Source organism: Hippopotamus amphibius, chromosome 14 (assembly GCF_030028045.1).
Source record: "Hippopotamus amphibius kiboko isolate mHipAmp2 chromosome 14, mHipAmp2.hap2, whole genome shotgun sequence".
NCBI classification, from domain to species: Eukaryota; Metazoa; Chordata; class Mammalia; order Artiodactyla; family Hippopotamidae; genus Hippopotamus; species Hippopotamus amphibius.
The window spans coordinates 9543934-9558458 of record NC_080199.1 but is presented as its reverse complement, the minus strand read 5'-3'; the positions used below and the strand labels follow the sequence as shown (position 1 = coordinate 9558458).

At 34.7% G+C, this 14525-nt stretch overlaps 1 protein-coding gene across 3 annotated transcripts in view; it reads left to right on the top strand.

Annotated features, from left to right (window-relative positions):
• ITGBL1 (integrin subunit beta like 1) overlaps positions 1 to 14525 on the top strand; it is a 213114-nt gene that overhangs the window by 58555 nt on the left and 140034 nt on the right. The gene's annotated exons all lie outside the window — the stretch shown is intronic.

Genomic DNA, 14525 nt, shown 5'->3' with positions numbered 1-14525 from the left:
CCTAAGGTGTATGAAGGCAGGAGTCACAGATGTGCGGGCTCACTGCTCCGTGCAGAGTACCAGACATGGCCATGGCCCGGAGCTGGCTCTCTCTTGAATGTTTGTTGAGGATTGACATATACACAGTACTATGTATAAAATAGCTAATGAGAACCTACTGTATAGCACAGGGAACTCTACTCGGTACTCTGTGATGACCTAAATGGGAAGTGATCCCAAAAAAGAGGGGGTATATGTATATGTATGGCTGATTCATTTCGCTGTACAGCAGAGACTAACACAGCAGTGTAAAGCAACTATACTCCAGTAAAAAAAAAAAAACAAACAGATTGAGTGAATGAACTTACTACCAATAACTAGCGTTTTGTGCAGTTTCTGTTTAAGGGGGTTGTCTAAATTTTTTTGAACACTTCTAGCGAAGAGGAAGCCTTTCTTCACAAGAGTGCCCAATGCATTTTAAACAGTTTTGGCTATTAGAAAGTTTTTTCCCTCATTGAGCTGAAATATGTTGCTATATAGACTTTACTATTCAAAAATAGAATATGGTATTGTTTAGAGTAGAGCGACTGATAGTGCTAAATGTCAAAAAACTGACTAAGGAAAGTAAAGTTATATCTAAGTTACATGTTTACATGTTTGAAAGTGCCCTGGGCTTTTTTTTTTGTTTTCCAGTTCATTCTAGGAAGATATAGTATAGGACAATCCTGTTGATTTTCAAACCTTTGACAGTATATGAGATAAACGTTAAATGATGGCCGAGTTTGTGAATTTCAGCTGAAGTATTTAAACTACAAATTGAGCTTTGATTGTTGATTTTTGAAAATCTTATACTAGTTTGTTCAAATCAGAGGCCTTCAGTATTATTTCATGTAATTAAAATGTGACTAAAAATGTCACTAAGTAGGAAACACAAAGAGTTGCTTACAAGGTAATATCACAGGGCTCTGGTAGTTCTACCACGGAAGTTCCTTCTTGTAGCTTCAAGCTTCTGTTTAAGCTTTTATAATTATTAATATTCATTCACTTATTCAGTTGTTAAGTATGAATTCAGGTCCTCCTATTTTCTTTGGTTTAGATATTGTGCTGTTTTAAAGCAATGTTCTGAAGGGATAAAAATTAGCCGTTAACAATATCTTGAGAAGTCAAGCCTGTTGGGAGGGTTTTCACAAAATTGGAACAGTGACGGGTACTGGGAAAGATGCCACGCCCATTTGTGTCATAGTTTTACTGAAAATCTACCTTATCTATTAAGTAATTTAGCTACTTTCTTGGTGATTTGGACTTTTCATGAAGGTTTCATACTTTTTAATTTGCTCTCAAAGATTCAAGACAAATGTGTACATCTTAAAATAAAGCATACACCCCTATTTAAAGAACTAATCTTTCCACATTATTCCCTAGAAGTAAGCTATTTACTTTAAGAGATGTTAATTTTAAAAAAATGATTCGGATGCCTTCAAGTGCATTTTAAAAAACAAAAAAAGTAAATAAGCGCTAAAAAGTCATTTGCAGTCATTCTCTACTTAACTAAGAAGCTAATTTCTATTTTAAGAGCATACAGAGGATCAGTATTCAGTACATTATCTGACAAGTGGTGTGTTTATTCAACGCAAATTACAAATCATCAAGTTCCCAATTGTTCTGCTTAATAGATGCTTAAATATATTTTAGGAGATTCCAAATATATGTTACTGTATATTTTTGGAATTCAGTATCAGTATATTCAGATGCTAATTGAATATTAATCTGTCTTCCTACCAAAATGCAAGCTCTATAGATTACAAACAGCATCCCTATTATGGATTTTCTAAACAGTGTATCTCCTGATAAAGTCCCCTTCACTTCCTAGCACTTGAGGTGAAGAAGAAAGGAAAACTATTGAATGTATGAAAATCTTTTCTGAGTATGAAATTATAAAGTGAGAATGTACAAATGCAAAATACGTTTAAACTGTTACTTTGCAAAATGTTTTGCTTTCCATAACTCTATTGTAATACAGTTAAAAGATAAAAAGATCGATCAAAATAGTGAATCTAAATCATAGCCTTTCACTGTCATAAAGATGATTACAGTTATCATAGAAGCCTAGAAGCAGTAGGTCCTAACTCCTAGCATTAGGTCCACTTTTTATTGCATGGTTATCTAAAGGCATATAATTAACCTAGGATTATTTGGAATAGAAGATTTAAAAAAATCCTGTTTAAGCAATATTAACTATACATAATTGAGGTACCATGTTCCCAATGGCTGGGTGTTAATATCAACATTCAGCTGGGTTTAAGTCAATGTTGAACACCATCATTATAGAGCAAACTTCTAGAATTACAAGAATAAAATCTGAAAATTGACTAGTAGTTTAATTCTATTAATTTTATCATTGAAAGCTTTAGTGGTCAAATTTCAAAAGACATCCTGGTCAAACTAACTTAGTTGGAACTTTTAGCCTCATTCAACATAGCTTTGAACCCCTGTGAAAATCAAGGACTGGAGAAATTTCCCTGAACTTCCTTTGACCTGCTGGAACCTAGGCTGCCTCGGATTATGTTACTGTGGAAATCTTATCTAAGCTTTAGGTCCAGACTCATTCCTTAAGGATAAGTGGAGAGTTCTCCTGAGCAACTGAGATCCATCCAGAAGTGAAAACAAGTTGACACAAATTGTCACAATCTTCACAAACAACAGCAACAACCACCAACCATGTCCCAGGCTGTCCTTAAGCTCTTTGAAGACAATTTGATTCCTCAAAACGTTGGTGGAAAGAGTTAAAAAAACAAACAAAAAATCATTTTCCTTGCATGTGAACGTGAAGTACCTACCATAGGGCCTGACGTGTAATTAGTACTCAGTGAGAGTTAATCTCCTCCTTTCTTACTCTCATTTTTCGCTTCATCTTATGAAAGTTTCTGATGCAAGCCCTCTATTATTTTCCTATGGTCATCTCAAAAGCAAATATTGCCTTAATCACAGAGGATGATTTCTAGTCAAATTAACTTATTTTAATCACTTTAATAATTGTTCCCTGGAAAATACGTAGGACAAATGATATTTGTCCATTTTCAAGAAACCAATGGCATTTCATAAACTTTTAATACATAGCCTTTCTTTGCTCATCTTCATATTGAAGTAGACGCTTTTTTTTTCTGTGATGAACATGATCTACATTTTCAATAAATTATTTCCTAAACCTGTTCTAGCATCCAGTGTCTCTCTCCTTGATTATGATCACGGATTTTACTAGAATGGTGAGCATATACAGGTGACCATGTTAAAGTGATACTTCCTGTTGCATCCCATTATCAGTCTCCTAAGATATGTGAAATTCATAATATTTTAATCAAGTTGGCTATTACAGCCCTGACTGCAGAAGAATTATATCAGCTCTGACTACCAGAAAGCACATTTTGGCAGTCAGAGACTGGCTCTCCAGGTCTTTCTATCTCTCTCTCTCTCTCTCAATTTGGTTGTTTTTGTTTTGTTTTGTTTTGTTTTGTTTTGCTTAGAACACAAGAACTAAAACAAATTTTGGCCAAGTAATTTAGGCAATATTTAAAATAGAATACATATCTTAAGTGATAGAAATAGACTAAAATAATTTCATATACAACTTAGTCTTTAGAGATACTTAACATTTCAAAGAAAGGCTTTGAGTTCAGCTATTAGGATTGAAAAATAGGTGGCAGTTGAGGATGCTGTTGCCCCTGGAGTGGCTTTGGCAGAAATTAAGTTGAAATGAAAGTATGAATTTTGAGAGCTGCGCAACTTATTTCATTCAACATACAGAACTATGATAATCTTACTGAATTTGCTAGATTCAAGAATCTTAATTAAATAAAATTATTAATTTAAAAACATACACATTTTCATATAAAACAAAAATGTTCCTCTCGTCTTCTGCCTAGATACTTAAAGTTGTCCTGTGGATTTACAACCTGTTAAATTACTGTAATAAACTCCCAAGCATTTTACCTTAGAATGGACTCCAAATGTTGTCTCTATCTTATTTGAAAAAGAAGGGATGCTGTAAGAGTGTTTGCATTAGAAGCAGTTGAGTTTTAGTCATAATTACCTATAGTTAGTTAGTTGCAGCTTAATCAAAAAAAGAATTGTGCAATACTTTTGAGAGCTTATTAATCCTATGTCAAACTTTGGTTATATAGATGGAAACTATATTTGAACCAAGCATTAAAATCTCATGTGAATTAAAGCTTATTATTAATGTCTATGCAAACCATACACCATAATTTTGCCAGTATTAGAATGAATAAGAGTCATTTGAAGGATAATTATAATTTCAAGTATATAAAACAGGTTTTTGACCGAGGTTTTAGTCCTTTAATTTATATTCATATAAATGAGAAAATTTATATGAATATATGAAAAAATATGATTTGCCGGAAGAAAAAATTGGATTCATATGCTACTTTCATTATTTACCAGTGGTGTGACCCTGGACAGTAATTTTATGCTGCTTTCATCATCTATATATTTATCAAACTTTTTTTTTGGCAATTACCATGTGCTAGAAAATTGGATAGGAAACAAGGATATAAAATTAAGATGACACAGTCACAGTCCTAAAGAAGGTAACAGTTTAGTGGGGCAGAAAGCCATGTAAAGAGATAATTATGCATTCGTGAAGTAATAGATATGTACGTGGTATAATGGGAGCTTGGAAATGATTTCTCTTCCAATGGAGGGTCGGAGAGCATTTCAAGTAGAAGAGAAAGCATAAGCAATGAAAGTCAAGAAGAAGCACTGACTTACAGTTGTTGGTAGAAACGAAAGTCATTTACAGACATTTTAGAAAACATTATGGGCATATCTATTAAACTTACATATTCATATAACATTTAATCACCAAATTTACCTTTAGAACTTAATAATAAAATATTTGCACATATGTGCAAAGCAATATTCATAGAGAGTCAACTTATCTGATTCCTTTCCGCATGTCCTTTTAAAAATAATCATTCCAGGAAGTCTCTCATTCAGTGATGAATAATAATGAAGAAATTATTATGAGACCTGTAAAAAAAAATATAAGAAATACAGAACATGATCAAATAATAAGCAAAACTCAGATAATAAATCAACATCTGAAAGAGCGTACTGTGAAGCTGGTAAAAATTATGGACAGCTTTTCATGCTATGAAATTAAAAAGAAAAGATTCTTTGTAATGGATATATTGCTTCCAGGCAATGAGCTCAGAGAAGATGCAACTGCTCAAGGAGAAAATGATAGGAAAACAGAGGAAAAAAATTTTGAGGATTTAATAAATACTTATGTTTCTTATGTGACAGTCACTATCTTAAACATTTTACAATCGCCATCTGATTTAATCCTTATAATAACTCTATAATGCAAATACTACTGTTGTTCCATTTTACAGATAAGAATTCTGGGATATATAGGGAGATTAAATGACTTGCTGAAGTTCACACAACAAAGCTATGTAGTGGGGATTTGTACACCAGCAGTACAGTGACAGAGTCCATGACTTTTAGCTATATACCGTGCTGCCTCTAAGAAGAGAAATGCTCTGATCTGGGGAGTGGGGGAATATAAGAGAAAAAAATCACAGAAATGAATGTATAGGAAAGAAGAGTAGATGCTCTCCAGGTCAGTGAGGAACAAAGAATGCAGGCTTGAGAATGTTAACAATGAAATGAGAAATAATCAAGTGTCATAGCAAAGACTGGGGAGAAAATGGTATAAGAAGAAGAAGAAGAAAAAAAGAAGACCTAACATAACCATAATTGGTGTATCTATAGAAGAGGAAAAAAACAGGCAACAGAATGATTTTGAAATGTATAATTCAGGATTACTTTGTTGAAATATTTGCACATTAATTTGTAGAAAGGGAACAACATGTCCTAGGAAAAGATACAGATGAGTCAGCAGTAAAGTATGGTGTGGCAGAATTATTGGACTTGAAAGATAAAAGAAGAATCCCCCACAGGAGAACAAGAATCAATATAAACAAGCAAACGAAAATCAACTTCTGATGCCCATCAGCAAATGAATGGGTAAAGAAAATGTGGCATATATATACAATGGAATATTACTCAGCTATAAAAAGGGATGAGATGGAGCTATATGTAATGAGGTGGATAGACCTAGAGTCTGTCATACAGTGTGAAGTAAGTCAGAAAGAGAAAGACAAATATTGTATGCTAACTCACATATTCGGAATCTAAAAATGGTACTGATGAACTCAGTGACAAGACAAGAACAAGGACGCAGATGCAGAGAATGGACTGGAAAACTCGAGGTTTGGGGGGGCAGGGGGTGAAGGAGAAGCTGAGATGAAGCAAGAGAGTAGCACAGACATATATATACTACCAACTGTAAAATAGATAGCCAGTGGGAAGTTGTATAACAAAGGGAGTTCAACTCGAGGATGGAAGATGCCTTAGAGGACTGGGACGGGAAGGGTGGGGGGGACTCGAGGGAGGGTGGGGAGGAGTCAAGGGAGGGAGGGAATACGGGGATATGTGTATAAAAACAGATGATTGAACTTGGTGTACCCCCCAAAAAATAAATAAATAAATAAAATTTTAAAAAAAATCAACTTCTGTATTTTACTGAAGGTGCTAGCAAGTGAAGTAAGAAAAAAATAGTGTAAGAATTTGAAAGAAAAATATTCTCAAATAATATTGTAGGGTCAGTAGTTCTGTATAATTTTTAAAATAAGATAAAACACATAAAAGACCCTATTGATTATAAACTTTAAAAATTTCTCTTGAAACTCTTGTGAAAAGGAAAGTAAACCCAAAATGCAGCCAAGACTTTAAAAATAATCAAAATACTGCTTATCAGAATCTTTTACGCATATATGTAACCTATTTATGTATTTTTATGTTCTTATTTAGTGGTTTGTTTACTTTTTTCAGAATGTTTTTTGCTATTTTTTCATTTTTTATTTTATGAACATCTATATTCCCTTTTTGTATTTATTATGGTAGCTAATGGCTTTGCTTTTTGTTAGCAATTAGATTTATTAGGGTCGCTTGTTTGTATGACTATTTTCTAATTTATTAATTTCTGCTTTCATCTTTAATGGATCCTTTCTTAGTTTTCTTTTTTTTTAATGGAGCCTCTCTTTCATGAGTTGTTATTTTATGACTTTGCTTTTTTTTAAATTAAAAGCTTAATTTCCTTGTGTTCTTTCTTGTTTAGTAATAAAGATATTCAAGGAGATAATTTTCCCCTTATTACTTTATTAGATATATACGAAAGGATTTGATAGTGTAAACAAAGTAGTCTCTATGTATATAATTCTTAAAGCCTAGAAGAAATGGATAATTTTCTGACATTTTCTAAAATGAACATAAGAAGAGATAAAACAAGACACTAAATAAGCCTGCTAGCCATAGTTACAATCAAAAAATTTTTTAAGAAGTCCCATCATCCCCAAATGCTTAAAAAAACAAAGCTGCATGTTGAAGGATGTTATATCATTTCTAATACAATAAAGCCGAGGTTGGTTTAATCTTGGTATCTTTTAATATAGTTTACCATACTGATAGGCCAATTTAGAAAAAAAAATCATGTGATCATTTCTACAGAGGTTGAAAAGTCATTTGATAAAATTTAATAGTCATTTCTGACTTAAAAAGATGAATTAATAAAATAGATTAATATTTTCTATATATGAAAAGCGTATATTTATCACAGGTCACCTTAAAAAAGTAGCATTAAATTTAGTGCATTTAAGTGAAGAATAAGGAACATGTATCCATTCTTGGTACCATTTTTGACATTGTTTTATGTGTAGCCACCAAAATAACTAAACATAGGAAACAAATAGTTATTTCTAATTATGTAAGTATCATTAACTTCATTCATATCTTATATATCTAAAGGAAAAGAAAACAAAATAACCATCTGAAAAAATGATTCTTGTAAGTAAAATGAGCGCATATAGTACTAAATTGGTTAAAACTGACACTGTTTTTATACTATATATTAGTGTATATCTGTGAATTTATCCTAAATTAATCTTTTTATTTAGTGTAATTAACTGCTCTCTCAAAAAGTAAGAAGATTTATTTTTTGAATTTAATAGACTGTCTAAAGATAAAAATTGAAAAGAAAGAATACAAAAGAGAGACCAGAACTACCAAAGGTTTTTAAAATACATTATTACATTTAAAACAATGTGGCATTCACATGTAACTTCACAGAGATAACAATATAAGATTATATAAGGTTGAGAAAAAGATATATATCCAGGAATGTAGTATTTGATAAAGGTGGCATTTTGAATCAATGGGTAGGGATGAACTATTCTTTAATGGTGTTGGAAAACGTCTCTAGCAACATGGAAAAAGAAAGATGAACTTTTCTTACCTTACTTCTTACACCAAAAAAATTCAAAATTTATGCATAAAATCAAACTTTCAAGAAGAAAGCATGAGAGAATTTGATCGTATGATTTAGAAGTATGAGAAACTCTGTATGTCATAAAATATTTGCAATATAATGACAGACAAAAGACTAAATTCTTTAATGTATAAAACCTAATGCTCATAAAAATCATGAAAATGTTCAACAACCAATAGAAAAACCGGCAAAATATATACACAGAAAATTTAAGAAAATGAGAGAAAAATGATTTTGTTTATAAAATAAAAATGATTTCTAAACCAAAGGAAATACATTGAAGTTCAACCACAGTTGACAGGTGTCAACAAAAATATCCAATGTAATTTTAGATGCTCAGAAAGACACAGATTACTTGACAATATTCCATGCTATGTGTTGGCAAGTGTAACCTCACACGTTGTTGGTGGGAGTGTATTTAGTATAGTTTTGGAAACAAATCTGTCTACATCTATTACAATTTTAATGATATGCATACCCTTTCATCCATAAACAACTCTTTCAATAATTTATCCCACATACCTATTCACACTTCTGTTTAAAGATGCATTTTTAAGGAAGAATCCTTATGACAACATTTGTAGTGATAAATGATCATAACTAGTTAAGTGCAAATCAAAGGTTGGCTACATGGTTGTGGTGTATACAACAGAACGTTAGAATGAGTAAAGCAGATCTCTGTGGACTGAGATGTTGACATGAATAGGTGTTTGGAGACAATTCTCCACGGGTCTCCTGTGTTACTGTACTTTTTGTCAACACAGATACGGATTGCTTTCGTTCCAGAACATCTTTACATGGATGTCTGTACAGAGAGCCTTGGAAGATAGACCTAGGGTCTCCCTCTTGAGCAATGGGAAGTTTATTTATAGCCTAGTGTAATAAAATAGTGTATTTTTCTGGGGCGGGTTCAGGCATGCTTACTCCTCAGTGTAAAAGGGTCAGGATCCCTATCCGGGAGGTTTCTCTCCTACAGCACAACCCGGCGCCTGTGTAGGAATCACCTGCTCCTGCTTGTGTTGTCTTGCGGGAACCAGGGTTTAGATAACTGACTCAAATTGAGATTTCAGTGACTGCTATCAGTGTGAGGCATAAAGCCCTTTGACTTGGACCCAAGAGTCTCACGTCTTCTGCCAGAATCCATGAAATGGTGGCAGGCGAATTTGTTAGTTTCAAATAGAGGAAAATCAAATCTAAGCCCCACTTTGCAGCTCTTGACAAAATCTCTCCAAGATATATTTTAGGTAGAAAAAAATAAAATGAAGAGTAAGAACAAAGTACACTGCGGATTTTAAAGAAAACTGATAAGTAAGTGTATGTGGCAGATTTACCTTTACATTATTTAACCGGAAACTGGATATTCAGGTAAGCAAAGGAAATACAGTATTGCTTTTAATTCCTTTTTAAATTTTCTCTGACATTCATTCCTCATGAGCTTTGCTCCTCTTTTCCAACTGCTCAGTGAATGCCAATGGAAAAAAAAATTAAAACAACACAATTAAACATGACAGTTCAAGCCTGCTTAAAACTGAGAGTGATTCAGTAACATAATGATGATCTTAGGTGTAATTAACTCTCTTCAGAATAAATATTCCAGTCTTTTTTTATACCTATTATTTTCCTTATAATGTGTAAGATGCACTGGGTAATATGGATTTACTGATGCTATGTGTTGAGCCATGATGAGGGGGGCAAGGAGGTGGAAAAGGACAAGGGGGAGGGTGGGAGAAAGAGGGGAAGATGCCAAAGGATTGAGAAGCGGCTAATAAGATAAAGACTGAAATGTCAATTGAGTTAAGGAATAAAAAGCATATTAATTTTTCTTAGAAAAATGTCAGTAGAATGGTGGGTTTCAAATCAGATTGTAGATAAAAGGTGAGACTGGGAATGAAAAACTACCTATTCGGAACTCTGAATAAGGGAGAATTGACTTGGGATATAGACTAGAAATACGGATGTGCGTTTAATAGAGGATGTGTTGATTACCTTTTGTAAAGACCAGGAAATGCTCGCTCAGTGTCGTGGTAGAAGAGGAAGGTGCTCACGGTGAAGCTGAGGTTGAACTAGAGGAGAGAGAGGAAGCAGGGCCCCCAAAGAACCAGATGGAGAGAAGTCAATACTCCCTGAAAGGAATGGACCTCGACACGGCCTCGGGGGCTGGATAGAAGCAGGCACAGTGGATGAGGGTTACTTAAGAGGAAGAAAGAATAGGAAATTAGGGGATTTCATTCTTGTTCAGTGTTGTGGCACCCAAGCTGAGCAGGCAACTTGAGAGCTTGGTTAAAAATTTGGAGGAATCGTTTAAAGACATTAACCAAGAATTTCCTCTTCTGTAAGTGAGGATGGTAATACTGGTTTTCTGTTTTTTCATGCCATTTTGATAACCAAATGAGATAATATGAATTAAAGTGATTTGCAACTGAGAAGTTTAGTATATGTTATTTTAGGCATTCTAGTATAGTTTGGTGAAGCTATTTTCCAGAGTAAATATCTCTATACGAATGTAAAAAGGAAGACAAGATACATTATCTAGAAGGATTAAAACAGGATATCTTAAAATTGAATGGTAGGTGAGACATCTGTTATGAATTATAACTACAACCTTTCAGAATGGGGAATGGCATAGCTCATGAGTCAAGAACAAGGAGGGGTCTTGGGAGTCGATGTTTTGCACTGTTGATATTTTCTTTCTTTTTTAAAAAAATATTTATTTATTTAGCTGCACCGGGTCTTAATTGTAGCACAAAGGATCTTCGTTGCGGCATATGGGCTCTTAGTTGCGGCATGCATGTGGGATCTAGTACCCAGAGCAGGGATGGAACCTGGGACCCCTGCATTGGGAGCACAGAGTCTTAACCACTGGACCACCAGGGAAGCCCCTTGAACTGTTTATATTTTCATGTGAAGATATTCCTTCTGTTTGGAGCAAAGGCTATCTTTGTTGTCACGCTCTTTTCCTATTCTCCAAATACCTTGACTTTAAATGGTTTCAAAACAAATAAGTGCACTGGCTATTTTACAGCAACATTTCCCTTTTTTTTTTTTTTTTTGATCCTCTGAATGCATTCCTCAGTAAAGTTTGCCTCTCCTCTTCCAATATATATGATTTCTGAAAGAGCTACTTGTCAAAGGAACTGTCTAGTTTTTTTCTCTTCCTGAAATGGGGTAGGGCTATCTGAACAGTGTGACAGAGTGTTATATCCTAAAAAACACTGCTTGCCCTTTGGCTTTATTTCCAGTTTAATTTTTCTGTCTACTGATCTAGATTTTAAATTTTTTAAGAGGGAACCAACAGTGACATCTCGTTTAAAAATATTTTACCTTGTCCGTGAGTTGCTTTTTTCAATTTTCTAAATGACTTCGTGAGTTCCTAAAAAGTATTTTAAAAATGAATAGTAATGAACTGAATTCAGTCTCCATGCCAACTACTGATATATAATTTTTCTGGTGACTGGTCTTTGTATTGTAGAAAATGTCATGACTTAGAGTCCTTTTACCTGCTTCCAAGAGAGTGGTTTCATTTTTTTTCCAATCAAGTGAACCAAACTGTCAACAACTTTTATTCACTACCCACTTTATAACAGCTTAGAGCAGAGGTACCCTAGGGAGTTACTGAATTAATAGAAAGTCCTTGCAATTAGAGGATTTACATTAAAGTTGACTGAATGTATAAATGTTTGTTAATTTTTCAACTAAGTAAGAAGGAAATTTAAAAAAATAATAAATTGTTACCATCTGCTCCTGTTTAGTTGGATGAGGAGAAAATAACCAAAGAATTGCTTGATCATAACATTTGAAGACCATGAGGTGATCATAATCTTTGATTTAGCCATTGTATAGACTTCTTTAAGGAGCAATAAAAAAGTTCTTTTTAAATAATAGATATTTGAAAAGGTAGATTTTATTAAAAGCCCAGGCTTTTTGTAAAGTCTACTTCTGGGCAGATTTTGGAAGTTCTTTGTGGGGAACCTTTCCACAGCCCACTGAAATTTGGTAATGCAACAGGGCTAACAGGAGAGGTGTGATATTCTTTTCAGACAAAGAAAGTGGTTTTATTTTCTAGAAAATAGGGTTTGGGGACCGGAGGAATCCTAAGCAGAATGATTAGAAAGATAAGATGTGGAGAATCATTTCGCCCATTTCCCAGTGATTCCATAAGCAATATGTTTCATTATGTGGGGGATTTCTGCTGAATTCTTTTCCTATTGACTTTTGACACAAGTTAGCAAAGAGAAATATATTCTTTTGTTTAGAGATGTCTGCCTTCTGATGACACCTTTAGGATGGTCCTGGGTATCCGAGGTACCATTGAGATTTAGTTGTTTCTCCCAAGATGCAGGTACTGTTCAGCCTTTATTTACGGAGTCATCTCTTAAGCAGGTGGATTAAAATATGTTGAATGTGCCCGTGGGTGGCAATTAGTTTTTCAAACCATAAGCTAAGAAATGTAAAATTATACACCTTCGTTTTTCTATAATCCTTTCCAACCATACCTTGAGCTTCTGTATTAGTTTGTTAGGGCTGCAGTACCAAAGTACCACAGACTGGATGGTTTACATAACAGACATGTTTTGTTTCCCAGTTCTGGTGCCTACAACTCCAAGATCAAGTTGTCAGCAGAGTTGATTCCCCCTGATGGTTATAAGAGAGAATCTTTCTCATGACTCTCCGGAGCTTCTGGTGTTTTGTCAGCAATCTGTGGTGTTTCTTGGCTAGCAGAAGCATCACTGTGATCCCTGTCTTCATCCTCACATGGTGTTCTCTGTGTGCAGATGAATTCTTTTTTAAGGACACAGTCACAATAGATTAAGGACCCATCCTATTCCAATATGACCTCATCTTAACTGCAAATGACCTTACATTCTGAAGTACAAGGGTTAGGGCTTCAACATATAAAATTGATGGGGGCACAAGTCAAATTCATGACAGCTCCCATTCCACCAGCGATAAAAATAGTTTTTGATTCGATTCTAAGTGTACTCAGTTTGAGGCTTTCCCTGCAGTGCAGATGCTAAGGGTGGTGGGGACATAGGGTCTTTGGGAGTAAATCGCTCACAGCCCATAGGGCACTGCTGCTGTCTCCCTGTGTCAGCTCATCTCTGATTCTCTGGTTGCTGCAGGACAGTAGTGGCCTGTGTCAGGTACTTGCACCTTCACAGCCATTTCTGTTCTATTGAAACTGTTCCAAGATGGTCCAGAGTCAAGTTGCACCTCCTGGGAAGTTGCATCTCCAACCTTAACACTCTGTGTCCTGTACTCGACCCCCACTGGAGGGGGCAGGGGACAGCGCCCTTTCCTAGAGACCCAGGCAGTGCCGAGCTCTTCCCTGCACCTTGCTTCCTGGCTTAGCCTGTATTCTTCTGAATAATAGCGTCTTCTCATTCAGATCAGCAACTACATCCTACCAGCTCTTCATAGACCCTCAGGTTGTAAAGATCAATCTTACTCTGTCTCTTTTATGCAGTGTCCTATGAATATGTCAGGGTGGTGACATCTCCTGAGTCCCACTGAAGTCCCCAAACAACACTCTTTAACATTATCACTTATAGGAGTATTGTTGCTTACAGATGTGTTTTTTTTTCTTTTTAAGGTTTTTGAGTAAAATATGATCATAAAGTATAAAAGAGAATGAAAAAATCAATATTATGTCTCCACCACCTAGCTTAAGAAATAGAATCTTTCTTAAAACTTTGCAAATCTATTGCTTAAATCAATTATCTCCAAACTCCTGATCACGCTTCAAAAAATTGAATTTACCTATGTATTTGTGTATTCATTTATAATTTCTCTAGAGATAAGCACTGCATTTTGGAAACCACCAGCTTGTGTCAGGACCTTTGCTCTGAAGCTGAAAAAAGGATCAACTTTTTTTGGGGGTGGGGGCTGCTTTTTGTCCTTTTGTTGCATTTGCAGATGCATCCAATGCCAAAGGCTAGTATCTCTGGTCTCCTAGTCTGGTTACAATATTCTGAGATTCTTAGATTCCAGTTCGATTAAGGTCATTTCCATCAACTAAGAAATACTATTGGTAGATATTAAGTGTCTAAGGCTTTGAGTGGCTTCTGTCATTTGGTGTATTTGAGATGCAGAGACACTCTTGACTAAAATACTCCAACACAGGACAAAAGGCCAAGGCAGA